General features: G+C 43.5%; 1 protein-coding gene across 3 annotated transcripts in view; it reads left to right on the forward strand.

The window, feature by feature from the left end:
- LOC118220074 (leucine-rich repeat and fibronectin type-III domain-containing protein 2) overlaps positions 1-22,257 on the forward strand; it is a 138,036-nt gene that overhangs the window by 91,237 nt on the left and 24,542 nt on the right. The window contains exons 4-5 of one of the 3 annotated variants that reach the window (XM_035403698.1): positions 11,792-11,907; positions 19,616-19,817. The exons of 1 other annotated variant lie outside the window; for it this stretch is intronic. The gene's annotated coding sequence lies outside the window, so the exon portion shown is untranslated. The remainder of the gene's footprint in view (positions 1-11,791; positions 11,908-19,615; positions 19,818-22,257) is intronic. One more of the 3 variants, XM_035403692.1, reaches the window with a different exon arrangement.

Below are 22,257 nucleotides of genomic sequence, written 5' to 3' on the forward strand. Positions count from 1 at the left end.
TTATTTATACTGCTGTGAAACTGCTGGAGGTGCACCAGCTGGAGTCTAGAGGTACGGATGAGCTGGCTGTGACTTCCTTTTCCCGACAGTTCAACTGTAACCGTCTGCGCTTTGCCATCTCATACGACAAAACACACTGCATGGTGATAACAGTCCCATTATTACAGCCAGTGACAACTTAGTCATGCAGTAGTCATTGAAAGAGAGAGTGAGACCGTTAGAGAGAAAACAAGAGATGTTGTAACTGTTGATGGTAAAACTCATAAGTCAGTATCTGTACTACTTAAATAAGCTTTTATAACTATATCATTTTTTTTTAAATCCTTTGAAAATAAAAAACTAAAGAGTACCTGGGAGGCTGTTTATTGCTTCTAATTTTAAAGGAATGCTTTGGATACACTCACGCTAGAACAGTAGATACAGGCACAACCATCAATTTGATGGCAGTGCCTTTGAAATTAAAATTTCCCTTCCACTGTGAAATGTATGCAATTGACTTTTCCTAGATAGCCCCTATGTGTATATAACACCTTCGAGCCACTAAGAAAAGCAGGATCACACAAAAAATTGTACTTGCTAGCACAGCTAAAATGACTGCCTCATGATTCAGTTGCTACCGGTCCAGAAGCATGTGTTTTGAGAAATTGCATCCTCTGTTTGTAGCCAATTGTCATTCACTGCATAACAGGAGATGTGTGCAAAATATATAGAAAAAGAACACCCCCCCACCCCCCAAACCCTGAACCCCATCCACCCCCAAAAGGGTGTAACTGCTTAAATGTCATATTGAAAATATTAGATTATTAAATGACTTCAATGCTTGATTTCCTTACAATGTTGTTTAACATACAGCCTCATACATCATCTGGAAATGACACACATACGCACACACGCGCGTACATACACACACACACATGCATGCATAAATATTTAAATAAGTTAAATAGCAAACCGCAAACCAATAATGACAAAACCCAAAGAGATGGTTGTTGAGTAAGCACTTTGTATTGAACCTTTATTGGGTGCACACAATTATCTTTGTATGTAAATGCAAGCCAAAATGTATGCTGTGCTCCCGTCCAAAGCTTTTTGGGATTAATATTCTGACAGCCGGGTGAAATCAAGGCCCGGAGTAATTACAGTTCCTCGGGACAATGGCGGGAATCTCCGAAATCCCAGCATCCCCTGCTCTCCTCCTGCTCTTCGTTCCGCATCCAATGAATTGCTTTTTCTGGCCTGTCGCTCTGTTGAAGTGAAAATGGAATGTACTCTGCTTTTCTTCTCGTTGTCTATGCTTGGGATTGTTTTTATTTATTCATTTACTCACATACTTGCTTTTGTCTGGCCTCTGAGCCCCTTGTTTTTTTTTTCTGTGTGTTGCTGTTGTGTTTTTCATTCAGTTGGATGTGTCTGGCAAGTGGGTTCATGGCGAGAGCAGGTTTCAGGCTCTCGAAGGCTGGCGTGTAGTTTTTGCAGTCTGTGCATTGCTAGAACTCAACCTTTGCTAGAACTCAACCTTTTCTGAATATTAAACAGTAAAAAGATGACTGTTTGGTTTATGCACTATTTTTGGGTTGAATGGTTTCCATCCTTATGTATAATGTAACTCTTAGCCAGCGTAATTAAATACTATTAATGCATTGTGCAGGTGCTCATCCACGGGGGTTTACACTGGATGGATACACTGACTGAGCGCTATAGCGGTAGCTTCCAGAAAGAAATGTGCAGTGTGCAGAACGCTAAGGCGCTAACACGCGCGATAAAGTATTTAGAGACGCCGGGGCAGTAAAAAAAACATACAACCAATTAGTTCACCAACGTGAACCTACTTACTGTTACACGATCACTGGGAAAACCTTTTCTGATCACACTGGTGTTAAGACGTTCCGACAGTAGCACATGATTTGAACTGGCAACCCCAGGAGTAACATGAGAACAACCATTACAGCTGTACCAAGGCATGAGCGTTTACATAGGGTCCTAGGAGATGGGCATGCAAAATCCTCTTCAAGTACAATATTTGCACACCTGGGCATTTGGGCCTAGATGGGTAAGAGGTGGAAAGTCCAGGAGTCAGAATGTAAAAGTTATGCGATGTGTTTCTTCCAACAATGAACTCAGCCAGCTGATTTCACTAATTAGTTCCACCTCCTGGCTGATGAATTGTGCTAATTAACCAACCCAGGTGATTGGAACCGAATAGCGAGGAGGACTTTTACTTTCTGAACGTGGATTGTTCTCCTCTGGGGAAGGGGAGTGTGCACGAGGCAGAATTTAAGGGTGTTGTCCTTTGAGTGAACCTACAATTAGGTTTATTTGAATGAACCTACTCATTTTCAATTGAGAAAACCTAAACAATATAGGTGTAAATAAATAAGAAGTAAATTGTCGGTTTATCCTATGAACCATTATTTTTTTTCACTCTCAGAGGGAAGTTGAGGTGTTGGGGCAGCTGCATCACTACACCACCCGATTTCACTAATTATTTTACCTCCTTGGTTCAGGAAGTGAGCTCATTAGTGAAATCAGGTGGTGTAGTGCATGATTGGAGCAAATGCCTGCAGAATCCTCTTTTTTAAAAAACGGGGAACAGTTTCATCATTTTGCGGGGAGCACATTCCGGCTCTTGGTGTCTAATGAGAAAAAAATACAATTTCTAGGATGCATAGCGTACTGCCAAAGTCTGTCTACCTTTGCCATTCACAACGCTAGGGCACGCAAGGCCGGGAGAATGACTCCGTATTAATTATCTGATGGTTAATGCAATCGCCAATTATTCTTTCAGTGAACCAGTCCAGTGACTTAATTTTCAGAAGCGGAACGCAGCGTATGATTGGCTCGGATAGGTGGATGATTGACAGCTCCACCCATTTTTTAGGGCAGATGAGTCCTCTCTCTCCCATCATAAGTGAGCGCTGTGGCCGTGGGATAGACAGTACTACTGCAGACCTACTACTCTTGTGATCCTATCGCAATTGAAAAAGCGAGGGGGTGACACTCTTTTTTTTTTTCTTTCTCTCAGCTCTATTTTACAGCTGCATGAACATATTTCACATCTCTTACCGCAAGACAGCGCTTTTCTCTTGCTGGTTAGCGGAGGTGACAGGAGCAGTGTTCATTTGTGGGGCGTTGCTCAGTAAAGTGTTTTAAAATGTCATCCTATTTCTGATTTAATTGGTTGTGGGAGGGGGTGGGGGGTGGGGTGGGGGGGGGGGGTTGGCTGGGCGCAGCCAGCATTGGAGAGGGAGATTGAAAATCATTTGGGCGGGTCAGTGGAATTGATGTGGCTGTGGTGACACTTAGTTGCCGTAGCGACACTCGGTCGCCATAGCGAACCGCTGGGTCCTGCTGAAAGAGACTTTTCCTGGGGTCTCCTCAGCTTTAGGCCTCTGGTCTGGACCGTACTCTCTCTGCCCTTCTCCTCCTCCTCTTCTTCCTCCTCGTGTCCAATCAGGAGCCCTTATTAGCCTGATGCAGCTCGGGCTTCTTTGTAACTGGCGTGTAAGCAGAACTGGTTAAGTGAGGTCATACCAAATCTCACAGATTCGTCTTCGGGATGCGGTCAATGGATGCTCTCGGGTCAACGAGCAGCACTGGCAGGGCGATGGAGGCAGTGCCTGTCAGTTTCCTGTGGCTTTGCGTATCTGAGCAATCTGAGTATCTCAGCTGAAACCTAATATTTCTGGAAAAAAAAAAAATTGTGGCGGCCTAATTATTCAGTGTTGTCAACTGTGTCCTAACACTGTAAGCATCTTTGGATAAGTCCAAGTAGCACATGCTGCGAGTGTATGATAGCGATCTTAGAACTGTTTTTTTTTTATGTTTTAAAATTATTAATCACAGACTCCGTAAACGTCCAGCTTGTCTGACTGGATGGCCACACAGTGGGCCTCATTCACAAAACTTTTCTTAACTGCACATTCTAATGCTGATGTAACAAACAACAAAATTATAAACTCACAATAACAACAACTGGGGAAATTGCGATCAATGCAATTGCATAGTTTCCAGAAAAAGTCGAACTGGGAAGGTTACTATTTTCCTGTTTAGCAAGCAATGATATTTCCAATTGTAAACACCTGCAGGCAAAAATAGGTGAAAAAAATGGACTGCCCGTGTATTTTTGATACTTGGACTCAAATCACAAATGCACAGATAAGTGGACATGCCTTTGGCCGTCCACAAGGGAAAAAAAATAAATAGTGAAATGTGTGTGAATTCGATAAGCTCTTATCCAGGAGTGCTGGTGTTGCCCTTGTGGAAAGCAAGTGCTGTACGCATTGCCAGGGGAGAGGCAGCATGTGGTGGTCTAGTGGTGTGGTGCTGTCCATGTTCCTTCTTGTCTCCTATCTTCACAGGTTCTGATTCACAAACAGCAACAGGGGGAGGATGGGGGGTCCTTCTTGCAGTTGCTCTCTTGCTCTCTCGTGCTCTCTCTCTCCATCTCTCTCTCTCTCTCTCTCTCTCTCTCTGTCTCTCACTCTCCTTCCACTGCAAAGTCATTACTGGCATTTTACAGTATTTTTAAGGGGTAAGTCACACATCAAGATGCTTTGTTAAAATTATAAGTCATACAACACAAAGGACAAATGCAATTATTCAGAGGTTGGAGGTGGATATTAAAGGCCTTGAAATCGATTTAGTAAATCAAATCGTTCAGGGTAAGGTGGAAGTGTTAGACAAAAAGAAAACTGGACAGATGAAGAGGCACTGGTTAAGGATATCCTCAATTATGCTTATGAACCTTTCTAAAAAAAACAAAATTGGACATTGATTTCAGATTCAACAGAAATGAGAAGAACTGCCATGGATTTTTATGTTCAACTGTGGTGCAAGTATCTGTTATGTTGGGAGTATCGCTTGCAGGGTCTACCAAAGTTGGGCCAGGGGAGGAAGAAGACTTTGGACATGGACATCAGATTTGAGGAGCTTTCATAGTCAGTTCAGCAATGGTATGCAGGACGCACACCAAGATTGGATGGACTCTGTGCAGTTTCAGAAGCGTTTCTGGGTATTACAAAGGAGGGATATTCATGGGGTGATTAAAGGGTGTCTACAGAGGGGCTCGTTACCCAGTAGCTGTAGATGGGCAATTTTGTAACTGGTGGTCCATTGCTTTGTTATGCCTGGATTACAAAATATTCCAAAAGTGCATTAGTCATAGTTAATGCAGGGGGTGAATTGAGGTGTCTGATTCCTGTTTTAATAGGTCGCCCACTCTCGGGACAGCTATGCAGCCTGAACATGGAGCCGCTCCTGTGCGGACAGAGGAGACATTTTAAAAAGCTTACCAATTACAAGGGACCCTGATGGGTTAAAATGTAAGTTATCAGCATATTTTATATTTTTATTACACGGCAGGAGGACATCGTGACTTTGAAGAATTTGAGTTTTTATGAGCGAGCTTCCTCGGCTAAAGTGAGCTGGGGGAAAAGGGAAGGATTTATCATGGGCGAGCCGACGAGCGCTGGATCACCACAACTGTCTGGGAGGGGTTGCTGGTTGCCAAGTTGTCTACATGGAATTGGCTATTACCGCAGCTCTCCTACTGGGGAAGGGTTGGCTGTCTCAGTGTTGTGGCATAAGACTCATGTTCCTGGAAGCCACCTGATGATTTTGATTCATCAAACTCAAAACCTGCTGATATATTTATTCATTTGCTTTCCGGTCTGGGCAGCGCTGGACACGTGCACCTGCGTTGTTTCTGCAGTGGATCTCAGGAGCCTGGTATATGCTTTACACCTGCGGCTAGCACAGAGGGTAGGGTCCTCCACCTGAGCTGGACCGAGATTGCATGATCTCTCCTGGGCCAGCCAGAGAGCCCTCGGGTATCACTGGCAGCCCTTTCTCTACTGGACGTTCAAGCGGGGGGGGGGGGGGTTGCGCTAACGACTCCCACACCCCTTATTACCGTCCCATGCTACGGGCCTGGCAGCGGGTCCTTCACTGTGAGCCGGGGGGGAATGATTGGGTCCGGGAGGAACCGCCGATCCTGATCCAGGCCAGGCTGATGCCTTCAGCTGGCGGGACGCGCTCGTTGTCTGATGAAGGAAGCCTGCACCTGAAAGCCTCGGGGCGGTCAGAGCTGTTTGGGCTAGCGCTATCTCTCCGGGGACGCTGGCGGGCCCCGTGTAAACCTCCCACACAGAAGGGTACAGCTGCCCCGCGGTGGAGGGTTATTCACGGGGCCCAGTAGCTACGAACAGACGAAGAGGCGCGCTTGAACCTCAGCCGCGGGGAGGGAGTGCCCTCTCTCTGGTCAGGAGGAGACCCTGGGTCATCTCCTCCTGGGGTGTTGTTTGTTTAAGCTGGTAGGTTGTTGGTTTTCAGGGGTTGGGTGAAGTTTTGTCTTTTACATCCTTCGTTCGGGAGGCAGAAGTACAGTGTTGTTGGTGAGTTGTTTGAGGAAGGATTCCCTGTGGAATTTTGTGTCTGGCTTGGTGAAATTGTCCATTCGGAAAAAAAAGGAAGGACAACATTCTCGCGGCTGGTTAAGAATTCATGCTTAAGGGCATGATGGCAGCATATCTAAAGAATGAATTTGCAAATGGGATTCTAATTAATGGCATACCAGGTGTGTGTGTGTGGGGGGGGGGGGGGTGGGATTCCTTTGCCAGATTAGCAGTCATAGGCAGTGGAGTTTTAATTTTTGTGGTCATGGAGAGCTTGTTCATGAATATTGTTTTGTCATAAAAAGGAAAAAGCGGCTGATTGTTCTGACTGTCATTGATTGAACAATAGCATGAGCAAATTCCACGAGCAGCAGTATCACAGCATCCTCCAGGAAGCCAGTGTTGGCCCCTGTAACCCCCCCCCCCCCACCCCACCCAAAGGGGAGTAATGTTGTGGCTGCACAGCAGGTCAGGTCTAAGTTTTGAATTTAAGAAGTATAATTACAGGAGATCAATGCAAAAAAAAAGAAGAAGAAGAAGGGCCTTTGTACTGAACCACTGACTGTGTTGGAAGCACTGGAGCAGGCCTTCCTTGGCTGGAAATTTAATTAAAAAGGGTCTGAACAACAGTAGTAATAACTGAACAGGATTCAGACACCAATAACTGCAGGGATATTGCTTTTATAAGTTTGAGTAAAATTAATGCAAGTTAGGAGGTTTGTTTTTTCATTTATTTTTAAAAATTTTTTTAATTTATTGTTTTTAAGTCACGGCTCAGGAAGTAAGCTTAAAAGATTAAATATTTTAATATTTATGTACTGCGTAATTTTGGCCAAGAATAGTGTGGTTATTTGCAATTTTGTGGTGAAGTTTTGTGGTTTTCCTGTGCCATTTTTATCTTTGGAGTGAAGAAATTTGACATTTAGACAAAAATATGTCGAAATGATAAATAATAAATAACGGTTTTCATCTTGTAATATGGTTTCTTACCTTGTACTGGAATGAGAATATTAGTAACAACCATTTTGTGCTAGTTTTAGTGCTTTTGAATGTTCTCTTCTGCAGACACATTAGCTGTAATTCTGTATGTAAAATCATGAGAAATTAATTATTGAGTGGACATAATGGAGTTTTGTAATTACTGTATGGCTGCCATGCCCGACTAGCCTAGAAGCAGTCCCAGTTGAGCACTTCCATTTCAAACACTTAATACCTCTGGTTGTGTAATTGTATACAATCATTTTAAACCTGATAATCTTACTGTCACTCTGCAGCCAAAATGCAATAAAAGGAGTTACAACTGATGTTAAATGTAATGAGGAGGGCAAAGACCAGGACTCTCTGCTTTCCATCTCCTGCAGAATTGCATTTAAATTATTGTGTTATTGACTTTCAAGAAAATGGCCTATGAGGATTTCTTTTGAACAGACCAATGAATTTCCAGTACAGGCAGCCAGTGGCTGATATTCTATGGTGTTTGTGCATGTGTGTGCGTGTGTGTATGTGTGTGTGTGTGTGTGTGTGCATATGTGTGCGTGTGTGTGTGTGAGTGTGTGTGTGCGCGCATATGTGTGTGCGAGTGTGTGTGTGTGTGTGTGATTCATAACATCGTGTGTGAGGGGTCTACTGTATAACCTTAAAGTAGAACAATGCATTCTGTGTTCACTTACAACTCACACCAACAACTGGCCAACAAAAGTCAGGTTATTAAACCAAACAATGTAAATTTCAGCAAACGCTGCAAGCCATTTGACTGTGACGAGCTTGGGCGTGTGGGTCACATAGCAAAAGACGGAAGGTAAATGTGTTTCGCTAATTCACTGTTTAAATGTGTAGCTCCGCGTGTTGTAGGTCATCATGTGTCTCCCCCAGTGACGCTACAGGGGCAAGGCTCAATAGAGGAATTCTTTCTAAAAGTTAAGGCTGACCGTTGTGATTTACGGAGATGAATTTTACGGTCCCCCGCGTGGTGGCTCTGCTCATACAGAAATCCAAAGCACTTAGAGGATAGCGCCAGCATAAACCAGCGATTGGATTGGATAATAAGGGTCCGCACCAAAGTTTTATGCCAGAGAAATATTGTAAAATAAAACAATCCAGGACAAGGTAGAGGCTGCATATTGTCTGGAAAATTGCTCTCTCTCTCTCTCTCTGTAAGCTCTTATCCAGGATTGCTGGTGTGGAAAACAGTACTGTACGCATAGGCAGGGGGAAAGGCAGTGTGTGGTGGCCTGCTGGTGTGGTGTTGTCTATGTCCCCTCATGTCTCCCATCTTCTCAGGCTCTGTGATACACAAACTGCAACATGGGGGAGGAGGGGAGCAGTCCTTCTTGCAGTTGCTCTCTCGCTCGTGTTCCCTCTCTCTCTTTTGCTCTCTCTCTCAGATGGCCATGAATATGACTTCCAACTAATAGCCCAAGGACCCTCGTCTTCGCTGTGTTTATTACAGTTTGCATAAATCACCTCTTTTCTGTCTTTCATTTTGTGACTGTTGTGTGTGTGTGTGTGTGTGGGTGTGCATGTGTGTATGTTGGGGGGGTCAGATATTTGATGCATCAACACTCCCTGATACCCAACTGTTCTTTGAGGCTACAGCACTTCACGCTCTCTGCACGTGCACAGTAAGAAAAGGTGCGGCATTGTATTCGGCCTTCCCTGTGGCTCCACTGCGTAGCCAGCTGTATGTATGATGTGTGTCATAAATAGACGTGAGAGGTTAGCGTCCTTTTTTTTTTGTTTTTTTTTTGAGCCAGTCATGCAGACAAGTACTGGGGTAAAAGTAAACAGGTTTCAGAACAGCACTTCCTGTCTCCTTTCTCTTTTGAAGATCAGAGCATAATATCACCGAAAGCAGTGACCCTGATAACATATTTGGCACGTCAGTGGCTGTGGATGTGTCATTTGCTTAGTGCTTGTGTGGTTGAGAATAATGTTTGTGCCTTTTCAGCATCTCAAAGTGTTTTAGAGTGAAGTGGAGCCGGAACCACATAACCCCAACTGAGTATCTGTGCATCTATATGTGTTTTTATACGATCAACGGATAATTTGACATGCGTAATTTTTTATTTTTTTTTATTTTCACCAGAGCTCCCATCTCACAAAAGCGCATGGAGATGCATGTTGTGCCAGTTGCTAGTTGCCATCGAGACGTGGGACACCACGGGCTTCTCCACCCGTTCCCCGTTTAAGGAAAGCTCCTGCTCTGCTCCAGCCTGAGAGCGGCCATTTTTTATTGTACTCGTTTTTTTCGGGGTCTGACGTGTCCCGGAGCCCATGTGGGACCCCTGGGTCAGATGCTGGGGTGGGTTCTGCTGAGAGAGTGGGCTGTTTCAATTATATTCTGCTCCACGGAACCCAGTTACCCCTGCCTACCAAACCCCCCTCTCCACCCCCCCGCCCCCCAGCTCATCGCTCCTCCGCGTAGGAGGGGAACGATCGGCAAGGTTGGGGGGTAGAAGACACCGTGACCACGGGCAGGAGGGGGGGAGTCAGGGGTTTCCTAATTGAAAGAGTGCTTTCACACATTCGGAAGGAGTCCCATTGATCCCAGTAGCCTCCCTCCTATGGTTGATGTCTGTTGCAGTGGGAGGATGTTTTATTGGTCGTGTTGATAATACAAAATCCGCTGCTGTGCTGGACATTAAATAAATAAGTAAATAAATAAATATTTTCTCTCTCTTTGGCAAAAATTTATGCCAAAGGATGGTTCGCTTCAAGGATTGTTTTAAATGAGAAGTCATGACTCAGAAGCTAGCTTCCTGTCCTTTGAGGAGATTGCAATAAGTGTAGCCTATCCACTAATTATCTCTTGGCATGCAGACGTTATGCTTTAAAGAAACACAATGCTATCCCCCATTGGCTAACAGCATCTCTGTCTGGATCCTGTGTAAATCCATTTGATGAATGTCTTCTGTGCAGCACATTCTGTTTTTGTGTTTTTTTTTTCTACAATACGTGTTTTACTGCAATTGAAACAGTTCGTGTTTGATTAGCATTTAACTTGCGCTCTAATTTTCCTCCGTTTGTCGAATCGTTGGAATTCAATTTCGCTGAAGCGCGGCTGTACTCGGTTCTTATTTGACAAAAAGCCGTCGTCCCGCTGTAGACCTTGGGAAAAGGAGGCCGCTCGAGTCCCCCCACCCCCCCCCGCAAAATATTCCTGTTCGCTTTCCGAGGTACCTGCCGCTTAATTTCCTCTGAGAACTGCTTTCAAGAAATGCACCAGAAAAACAAACGAAACAAAACAAAACAACAAAAAAAATGTTGTTTACTTCACTAAACCGCGCCACGGAATTATAAGGAGCCATTGACAAATGAAGAGTATCCTCTCGATGGCAAATCAAAAGCAGTTCTCAAATGGGCAAAGGTTAGTCAGCCCTGATACAGAAGAAAGTACTTTCAGTATAATTAGCTGATGGAAAGCAGTGGCTGCGCTTCTGAGAGGACACCGATATTGACTGTCGAGTGCTTATCCAAACAAGATTAATTTATCTCTGTTTACAACTGAATGATAAATTTTGCACCACAGGAGCCAAGGCGGGCAGGGGGGAAATTTCTGTGGGACCATAATGCATTTTCACTACAAGGAAATGTGCTAAGAAAAAAAAGACAGCGAAGCTACTTGTAGTTTAATGAGTTCCGTGAATACTGCTTCTTAAACCATCCACAGCATTAATACTGACGCTGATTTTCAAGGAATTAGACACATCTGACATCAGTGACATTCTCATGCAAAGGTTGATCCAGTCGGTTAGCTAAGCAGCCAGCTCTGCCTGTAGTCAGCCACAGTTCAGGATTGCAGTCGACGTGGCGAGCATATATCAGATTATTTTAGGCATGCCTGAATTATCACTAAATCAAGTGCACACATTGTGCACTCACAGATGTGCTTGAGATTTGGGCTTTGTTGTGCTTTGCGCACACCACAACCCGTCTCAGTCGCTGTGCTCAAAGTGTTATCTCTCCGTCAAATGCTATGGTGGGGGGGGGGGGCGGGAACTCTTCAGAGTAGAAGCAGAAACTGAGAATCTTGGGTAATCCTGAACAGAATGCAGTGCTATATGGGGCACACCATACCACTAGAATACCGCCCCCCCCCCCCCCCCCCCCCCCCCGCTCCTGTGGTGCAATTTAGCATAAGCCCGGCCTACTCTTGTCCTCCGCCCACGTCGCGATTTAGAGACTTCGATTGGTTTTTGTCTGAGGGTGCAAAACAGATCTCGCAATAATAAATCGTAATCGCACCAGCGTGTCAAGGAAGCTTACTCACGCGCCGCGCACAAACAAACGTAATTCCTGCGAATGCCTGCCGCGCTCTTCTCTCCCCTGACGCGAGCACTGCCTCCCGTTGCCGCTCGAGCGTACGCCGCTGACTCTTTCTTCCTCTGTACCTCCCCTAGATTGGTTGCGTGACCCGGTCTGGAGGCTTGCGGACACGACACAACTTGCGGACACGTGTGAAATTGGCCCCTGTCTGTGAGGGGGGGGCCCTATGGCAGAAACCCGCACTATATAGGTAAGGACGCAAAAAATACTGTCCGTTGTATTTCAAAATAGGCGGGAAAAAAGCAGCCCCGACATAAGAACGTTCCTAGAACGTTCTAGAACAGCACGGTGTGTGTCGGTTGAGAAGCGAGAGAATGTGCAGTTTTAATGTCAATCTACGATTTAAATAGTAAGTGCATTACGGCGATAATTAGCACTTTCGTTGCGGGAATGTAACCTGGAGGTGAAAATAATGTGAGCCACTTCCTCATACAGGGGGATGAGAACAACAGGGACTCCAAATTGAGTTTGACACATCTGTTAATTAGCATACCGCACATAGCCATGCTCATTTGTGGGTTACATACATTGTCAGCGATAATTGTTTTGCTAATGCAGCACTGCTCATGCAACGGATCTTGCTTGCTGTCAGTTAACATTGACCCGACGATCCCCTTTAATTCAACGGCTCCGTCTCTCTCATAATCACAGAATTTTTTTTTCCCCTCCATCATGTATGTTTCAAGCAGTGTGTCGTGTTACCTAAACGTATGATGCGTGTAAATACATTTAAACAAAATTAGCTTGTTTCAGACTTTAATGGTTAAATCAGACAAGACAAGGAGACCATTGCTCTCTCAGAAAAAAAGGCATGAAAAAGTGCCTAAAGACAGACAAACGCTTGTCGCTGGGATGGAACCGGTAGATAAGATTTTACGCCTAGCCATGGGTTTAATAATTTAATAATTCATCTGCAGCGTTTTTGGCTTGTAAGAGGTACTAATTAGTACCCAAAGATTGTTATTGTACCTTTCAGGGTACATTTGGGAAATTTGTTCATTAAAGAACAAAAATGTACCTCGACTGTACCTTTATTTCTGAGAGAGCGTACCACGGACTCATGAAAGCTCAATAGCGAGTTATAAATTGTCTTTGTAAACGGATGCCACCTGTAGCTACTGTTCCCACGTTGACCCCTTTACAGTGCTCATAATACAGAGGTGGGGTAAATCTGCGGGTCTGCAGTTTGACAATTTAGATTTTTATTCACGAGTCCTTCCCCTGCAGATATTCATCCTAAGATTATTATTTTTTGATATGTATATATTATTTCATTACTAAGAGGTGGATGATTTATGTTTTGATATCAGGATGTTATCTTCCGTGCGCTCTCAGCAGAAGCTTTCTTCAGCTCAGGATTATTCACATTCCTCTTGCCTCTCAGTGTTGGTGGAGTGCGGACTGCCTCACAGCTGGGGGGGGGGGGGGGGATTGTGGGGGGTGGTATTGACCTCTGACCCCCCCAGGCTCCAGGTGTGTTCTTTTGATGGGGGGAGATAAAAGGCTGCCTCCGGGTTTGCTGGAAGCCTAGGAAAGGCAGATTCGAGGTAAACACCAACATCCGGCAGAACGGGTTTATGGGACAGCACTCAAAAATCTGCAACGAAAACCCAAAAACAGAGAGCGAGAGAGGGGGGAGAAATACAAACAGAAGGACTGATGTGTGTGTGTGTGTGTGAGTGTGGGGTGCGTGCATTATTGGGGGGGGGGGGGGTTGAGGGGAATGTTAAGTGAGGTGCGCTTGGCAAACGCCGCTGTCTGGCACAAGGCTGTGTGTATTGACTCCGAATACTCGTCGGCTTGTTACGTCCCTGTTCCGGAACAATCTCCAGCTGGACGCGGGCGATGAACTGATGACCCGCGTGCGAGAGCGGGCTCGTGAGGGGCGAGCGGCGGGATTTCGGAACCCCTGACGGACCCCTGACGGGCCCATTTCCATCGACAGTTCTCAGATTGATAGACTCGAAACTCCGGTGCGAAACGGAAGCAGGGCCGCTGGGGACAGGCTGTCACCGGGCTGTGGATCGTTGCTGGAGAAACCTGCTTTGCGCCTCTCCCCCCCGTGTGGGGAAACGGGGCTCCATTGATCCGGCGTCAAGAGGGCCTGTAGCTCCTGCTGTTCTACATGAAACCCAGTTTTACTCATTTACATATCCAGAATGGACAAAGTCTTATAGATTAATCTCAATTTCACCTACAGTGCCTTGCGCAGAGTTAAACACACAAGGAAAACACGAGCTATTAAGGCCGCTGTCTTGTGTTTAGCTTCGGTTCATAACTAGGTGAAAAATGAAACCGGTGTAGGCAAATCAAATTTGTTTCTTAAGCACTTCCTGGGCATGCAGTACATCACGCCACTTAGTTGTTTTACGCTAGCTAGTCCCAGACTCCCAACAGGTGAAATAAAGACAATGAAACATAGCCATAGATGTCGGCCGGCAAAACAAAACAAAACATTCAGCTGCTCACACGGGGGGGAACTATTATGGACGGTACTGACATCTCTTTGACCGTTACCACTAATATGGCAAGGCCTCACGTGGGACTTCCATGTCAGGAACAGTCCAGGCAGCCATATCTGTGTTCTTCCAATTGCCTGAAGAAAGGGAAAAAAAAATAATGGCCACTTTTCTGCACCGGGGTCATTCGTGCCAATGTGCTCTCCCTGATAGGCCGAACAAATCGGATCAAGCTATGTGGCTTCTGTGTGTGTGTGCGTGTGTGTGTGTGTTTAGGTGAGTGTGTGCATGTGTGTGCGCGTGTATGTGTGCATGTATGTGTGTGTGTGTGTGTGCGTGTGGGTGTGTGTGTTTGTGTGTGTGTGTGTGTCTGTTTGTGTGGTCGTGCATCTATGTGTGCATGTATGTGTGTGTGTGTGTGTGTGTGTGTGTGTCCAGAGCAGGAAACTATTCTGCTAATCAGATTTGCTGTGGATGAACTGAGGATCCGGCAGAAATTGTTATTTATTGCATAGGAACTCATACTGTAGGATTACTCTGTTGGAAAAAAAAAGTAATTTCCTGCTTGAAAAACATAAATCATTGTTTTCATTTCAAGTAAAAAGCCTCTGCTATCGGTGTTATTGGAATACAAATGAAATGTGACCAAAGGGGAAACTAGTAATCAAATAATCATAATAACTAGAACAGAGTTTGGATTCTTGTCAAGAGTTTTTCCCCCACCGCCCCCCACAATACTTCTTTCCACTGAATATTAAAATGTGAATTATATTTGGTATCAGCTTTCCGGTATGTCTTGTGAGAAATACTGTATGATGCAAAAACCAGCCCTTAACTTAAAAATGTGTTTAAATCAAGCAGAATGAACAGTCCCATATTTTACTGGTGAAATGGACTTTGGCCTTTTTCGAGCTAAAAACCATTTACAGCATTTTTTTATAACTGCATCAATACATTTGCTTCGGACACAAATTTATGCATTCGCCCAAGCATCCATACATTGCCTCTATGCAACTGAAATAAACTTCTGTAGAAATTTAGGAAAACCACATGTTTATGAGAAATTTCCACTGCTTCCAAATCCCTTTCTTTTAATGTCTGCTTTAGTACCATGTTCAGTCATTTAAAGGGAAGACGCTGTAGTTGTTGAGAATTGCGACAGACAGCGTCTGAAAAAACAGAATAGATCCAGTAGCCAGAATAAAGAAGAGAACAGTATTCTGTACAAGCAAAAATAACACTGTGTTCTCTTTATGTTCATACAAGGTCTTCCATTAAATAAATAGATTCTCGTTATGGTTTTGCTCTTTCTGAGGAGAGTCAAAGTGCGAAGGCCAGGCTCCTCTGTAAAGCGTATTTTGAATAAATATTCAATAAAACATAACTATGCAAATACCTGGAGATTTAATTTCCATTTGTAATTAGTTGTGAAAGCATAAAACCATTGAAATGTCTACATATAAACCCAACAAATGGATTGATAACAAAATCACAACAAAATGTGTTCATGTGTAGATATTTTTCATATTTTGCTTCCATTCAATAGAGAATATGCAAAATAAAAAAGTTAAAATGAAGGTTGTAGCAATTAAAACTGCTTATTGAATCACTCATGGTTTGTAATCACTTTGAAGGACAGCCAAACCAGTGACACTTTATAAAATGAATTTTGTTATAATACAAGCTACTATCTGCACTAATTTCCAGGTTATTGTCCAAGTAATTTCTTTGTCAATTAAAAAAAAAAACCTTTGATTCTAAACAATGATAATATAGCAGAACATAAACAGAATTTCTCCAGAAAGGTGTCAAGTAAGGCATTCTGTGTTTTGCATCGCGAGTAGCAAACTGAACAGTACTGCTCAACGCTTAAATTAGGAAGATAGTTTTTTTTCCAGTGGATTTCAGACCTTCCCAAGCGGCCATGCGTGTTGATCTAATGTTCCTCAGCAGGTCAGTTAATGCACTTTGGAAACAGCAACACCACTGGAGGCAAATTAGCACACATTGCAATGGGCTGCCATTAATCAGATTGAAATTGCACATCCAGTGCTTTTAGATTTTAGAAATGAAAATGCTACGTGGGTAGCATATGTGCAATTGGCATTTGGAATGCACAATAATATCATGGCGGTATTAGTATCTGCTGATAACAGCCTTAAAAAATACTTGTTGCCATTGGGCAGTTGGTAATATTCTGTCTGGTACGATGAGCCAATTTGACGTACAGTAACATACAAGCAGAGGCCACTCACCGTTCTCGACAAAACCATTTCTCTATGGAACTGGCTGTGTGCCCGGGGGCATTGTCATCCTGAAATAGGAAAGGGCCTTCCCCAAACTGTTGGGGAAGCACAGAATTGTCTAGAATGTGATTGCATGCCGCAGCATTAAGATTTGGCTTCTCTGGAACTAAGAGTCTTAGCCCCAACCATAAAAAACACCCCCAGACCAAGGGGTGTCCAGATACTTTTTGTCATATAGTGTAGCTCTTTCCCTGCCAAGTTCTCCTCACATCTCCTCTTAATAATCGTATTACTCCCACAGTGTCAGCAATCACACCCAAATAATGGCTTACGCCTGCTTCCAAATTTCCAAGTGAAGTGTTGTATTAATTTCATACATCCTCCGGCACCAAGGCTTACAGCTCTTACCACGTGCTTGTTTTGCCTTAACCCATTAAGACCTGATGCAACATTCGCGTGTATATCCCTTTGCCGGGTGCGACATTTGCCTGCTTCTCCCTTTAGAGCCGGACGCGACGTGAGCTCGTTTTAGATGCCGTCATCGTTTTCAAGACACGTGACCGATGAAATGCATCGTGATTCGCTGAAGTAAACGTCGGGAAGGTGAAATGCATTATTCATTATTCGCCTTAGGTCTAAATGAGTTCAAGGAAAGTGTGATAACTTAGAATTTGATCTGTTTGATCTGTTTGTATTTGACAGTGTGCCCTCTTCTCCCGGTCCTCCTTAGCACTTGAGTTAATCAAAATACAGTGTAGACAATGTGTGGGTGTGTGTGTGTGTGTGTGTGTGTGTGTTTGTGTGTGTGCATGCATGTGTGTTAGTGTGTGTGTGTTTAAATTATGGAAAATTAAGAGTGTTGGCCGTGAGAAGCTTTTGTTTCACACTTGCTATTTATAGCCTTATTTCTTTGCTAATTGCAACCAGGGGCAATTGCTTTTGTTTGACTGCATAATTAGCTGCTTAAATTAAGTAATTGAGAGAACTGGTCGTAATATTTTCCCTGATGAGGATGCCAGTGAATCACCAGGCAGTATGCAGTCAGAAGGAATTCTTTATGAATCTAAACGCCCACACACCCATTATTTATTCATCGCAATGATGTTCGCACGGCCACTCTGGACAATGGTTTTCACAGCTGTGAAAATGTACGCCGTTTTTTTTTTTTTTTTTTTTACGCTGGCTTTTGTCTCCTGGCCGAGGCCAGGCAGGTCATGGAGGTCTCGCTTCCCAGGTCAGTAAGTAGCAATGGCGCGCGGTTTGTGTGGCAGATGGTGGGTGTCTCTCCTTCAGATAGGCGGGCGTTGAGGTTGGCTTGCCTCTGTCTCAACCACTGCGTGGAAGCACCAGTCAGAGATTAAAGTGAAGAGTAGATTCGGGAGAGTAGACGTTCCCTCGAAACGCTCTTGGGCTGATTCCAAGTAGTGCTGCAGGTTCATTAATCTGTGAGACAGAGAAACCTATGTTCAAAGGAGCCTTCCCTTTAAAATCTGGAAGTTTCTGTTTTCTGTTCTTTGTCTTCGGAACTTTGTGGGGGTTTTTTTTTGGTTGTTTGTTTGTTTGTTTGTTTTTCTCTCTATTTCTGATGATGCAGGAGTATATAAACTTCTCTCTTTAATTAGCATGAAAAGTTTGAATATATTTGATATATTCATACATATTTCTATATTCGAATAAAAATATGTATGTATTTTGCTACCAGATGTAGGCGTCTTCCCGCCTGGTCCATTTTGAATGGTAAAGGTTATCATCTTCAGTAGACTTCAGTAGATATCGGGTATGAGCAATGATTATCAGTCATTGTCCAATTAGCATCTGGGACCAGTGTCATGTGGCCATTCATTAATGACTGGCAGTGCTTTCACAAATGTGGCTCACAGTAACAGATTACTCTGATTTGAGATTACTCAAAAAAAAATTCCACGCTGTCTGGAACTGCAGTGTCAGCGTTCTATCCGTTATCTTACAAGTTATTTGTTTCTTTTGGTCAGGTGTTGTTATTGCTTCAGTGTCGTCTCCCCAGCAACCAGAGTTCTGTATGGGCGACAGTGTAGTATAATGGTTAAGGAACTGGTCATGTAACCTGAAGCTCTCCGGTTCAATTCCTGGATAAGACACTGCCGTTGTACCCTTGAGCAAAGTACTTAATCTGCATTACTCCAGTATATATCCAGCTGTAGAAATGGATGCAATGTAAATGCTATGTAAAAATGGTGTGGGTGGCTCTGGATAAGAGTGTCTGCTAAATGCCTGTAGTGTAATGTGGGAGCACAGTGTGACACTTCTGAAATGTTTGAATTTCTCTGAATGCCTTTTTAGACAGATATGCAAACGAGTGGGGAAAATAGCAAGCCTGTTAGCCTCTGTAGAACCCATGCTAACTATGTAACTGATGGGCTCATTAGAATACTATTTAGAATGCAGAGATATTCTTATGAAAGTTATTCCATTGAATTGCAGGGGTATCCATATATCCACTGTACTCTTTGATGGCTTTAGGTTGCATGTTTGACTGGTTAGCATGATGTGGAAGGACACAAATGATGATGACTCTATGTTCTCACATCACTTCAGGGCAGATCAGACATGTTTTTTTTTTTTTCACACAATACCTTTGGCTTGCTTCATCTTAAACCTCCATTAGCATGATCATAGCTTTGCTAAACTGCTGTTCTGTATAGCTTGTTAAGAAATGCAAACACTTTGTACACATTCTGCATTTTCCCCCATGCATTTGATGTCTTTTGAGTTGTTTTATTTTTTTTCATCTGCTTGTCTGACTGTGTTTTCCTAAGGTTTTATTCCAAACACAATTCCTTTTGATGTCCTGTTTGGATTAGTCCAAATTACATTTTCCTCATATTTCCTCTCATCCTGTAATTATCATTTCCCTGGTACTGGTTTACATTTGAATTTATTTTGAGTTTAAAAATGCCTATTCTGACATTAAAGCCTGCGAATAAATTATCATAAAATAATAAAACACTTTGGCGAAAGGCCGTGAGAGAATAACCAAATAACCAAAAGCTCTTTGGTGAGAGTATAACCAATTTGCCTGAGGCGCATTGAAAATGCACTTGATCTTGTTCAAGTAAACTAAAACACTTTTTTTTTCATCTTCGACTTGAAAATGAATTCTTGGCCAGCCTAGTAGTGCCTAGCAGTTTATTTATTTATTTATTTTTTTCCCTAGTGAAGCTGTCAGTCAGCACCCTGGTGTCAGTCGTTCCACTGGGTTTGTCCCCGGTGGAGGTGCTAGCGCCAGGGCTGTTAGACACCTGTCAGTCTGGACATCACACGCTGCCACTCACACCTGATCCAGGTTGCCATAGTAACCCCCGAAAGGCTTCCAGATTACTCCCCAGCCTGTCCCAGAATGCATTGCGGTCTCCACGGTCAGTGCCACACTTCTTGCAGCCTGCTTTTTGTATGACAAATCTGGGCATTGCTTAGCCAGACAGAGAAATATTTCCCAAAAAAATGTAGTCAGTTAATTAAAAAGTAATACAGAGTATCAAGAATAAATTAAAAAAAAAAAAAAAAAAAAAAAAAAAAAACTATGAATGCAATCTCATGCTTTACACAAGACAACACACACTGCATTTCACCAAATGGCCTACAGCTCCAATGGCATTCGTGGTTTTCACACATGGTTAAAACAATCAACAAATGTGTGACGAACTTTAGTTAAACCTGCAGTACATAAGGCATAAGTATGCTATGAGAACCACACTATGAGAAAGAAAATTAGCGGATTCAGGTTGAGGTGATACTGTAATACGCGAGCAGAAACTAACTGTTTTTTTTTTTTTTTTAAATGTGAAATTAAACATTTGGAAACAAATAACTTCACAGAGACAATCAATTTAAAAATTCATGACTAAGATGAGCCTCCACGTTTTCAAGAAGTCAACACAGAGGGATCGGTGCTACGCTAAAGCATCTATTTCACTAGAAATCAGAGGTGGAAAGTCCATGGGTCAGAAAGTAAAAGCGTTTCTTCCACCCATGAACTCAGCCAGCTGACTTCACTAATTTGTTCTACCTCCTGGCTGAAGAATTGCACTTATTAGTAAATCCAGGTGACTGGAACAGGGGAGGTCTTTTACTTTCTGGGCCTGGATTATCCACCTCTACTCTAAATGGAGATTTTATCCATTAGTGCTGTTACTCTGGACACCAGTAGCTTGTCTTGTCCTGTTAATAACATGTAGTCTCACTGTAAATTATGTGTAGGTAACTCGCTCTGGGGAATTATGTATCTCTGGGTGGGGTGTGTTTAACTTGTCAGAGGCTGTGAGGGCATTGAGCATGTGTAGGTAATGGTCCACCTCCTGTAAATAGCGTGAATGTGTATTTGTGTCCATGACTCACTCTGGACTAAGTTTCTCAGACCGTGTAAGTGCAATATTTGTGCATACTGCAGGGATAAAAAGCGTGTTTTAAAATGATCTCCAATTATATTCCAATATTAAGCACTGTACCGGAGTATACATGAGCTGGTTACATCTGATACAAATCCTACATCACTTTCAGGAAATCGCTTTTATTCATAAGGGAAGTGGTCTTTTTTCAACCCATAGTTTCATACATCGCAAATGAAAGCATTAATGTATCCTGTAACAGAACACGTGTTGTCTTGCCAGAACACTGTAAGGTAATAAAAGGCGTTATTAATATTTAAGTTGGGTTTAGTTGCTCATTACCTGAAGATTGCTCTGTTAATAATTATTTCATGGGATTATAAATCATTTCATATAGAACAGTTTACAAAATTTTAATTCCTCATTAACATCCCAACAACAAGCTTGCAGTAAACTTGCAGAAGCTTGGAACTGGCTTCCATGTAAGAACAGTATAACATAATGGTGAGAACACGCCGTTGGGTCCATCTATGTTCTCCTACAAACTAGAGAGCACCCTAGAGTTTACCATTCACTTAGAATGTAGGGATGATTTTAAAGGGAACTGACTCAAAGAAACCAAACCTTGCCCACCTCATTATTCATTCATCCATACATTATCTAACCCACTGGTTCCTGGTCAGGGTCACGGGGGGTGCTGGAGCCTATCCCAGCATGCACTGGGCGATAGGCAGGAATACTTCCAGGACAGGTTGCCAATCCATCACAGGGCACACCCACCTCAGTGGCAAAACGTGTATGTGTGATGTGTGAACATGAAGCTTGCATAGCCAAATGCCTTGATTGGAAGAATCCCCTCAGAGCTGGGCAAATGTACACATGCAGACTATACGAGTAGCCGGGGTCAAATAGCTTCCTTCCATTTTTAACCTGTGTAACAATGTGTTTAGTTGATGTTTACATTTAAAATACTTTGCAAAAAAATTAATAATAAAATGAACCATGTCTCATTTGCATTGCCTTGAATAATTGTGAATTCCAAAACAGTGCAGTATGCGACTAATCACAGCTGTCCTTAAACTGATGACCTCACGTCCTCCTGTGGGTAAATATTTACCTCAGCTACCGAAGCAGCTTTGCCAGCCCCAGCCTCGCTACCGTGTCCTAACACCTGCGATGGAAATGAAATTTTCATCCTCCCGCCCGCGTAAGCAAGAAAAACCTTCGGCGTAAACAAGCGGTCCTCGCTACGGGAGCGGTAAGCAGACCCGGCTGTTTGGGGCGAGGGGGGGGGGGGTGGGGGGGGGGGGGTCTGGGTATTGCTACGCTGCACACTCTGTAATGGGCGGCCTTCCGCTCTCCACCGCCCCCCCTCCACTAGACACGTACGATTCGACCCGAGGTCCTTTTGAACATTCCTATATGTGCCAGTGTGTGTGTGTATGTATGTGTGTGCGTGTGCGTGTGTGTG

This window comes from Anguilla anguilla, chromosome 1, assembly GCF_013347855.1.
Source record: "Anguilla anguilla isolate fAngAng1 chromosome 1, fAngAng1.pri, whole genome shotgun sequence".
Lineage (NCBI taxonomy): Eukaryota > Metazoa > Chordata > Actinopteri > Anguilliformes > Anguillidae > Anguilla > Anguilla anguilla.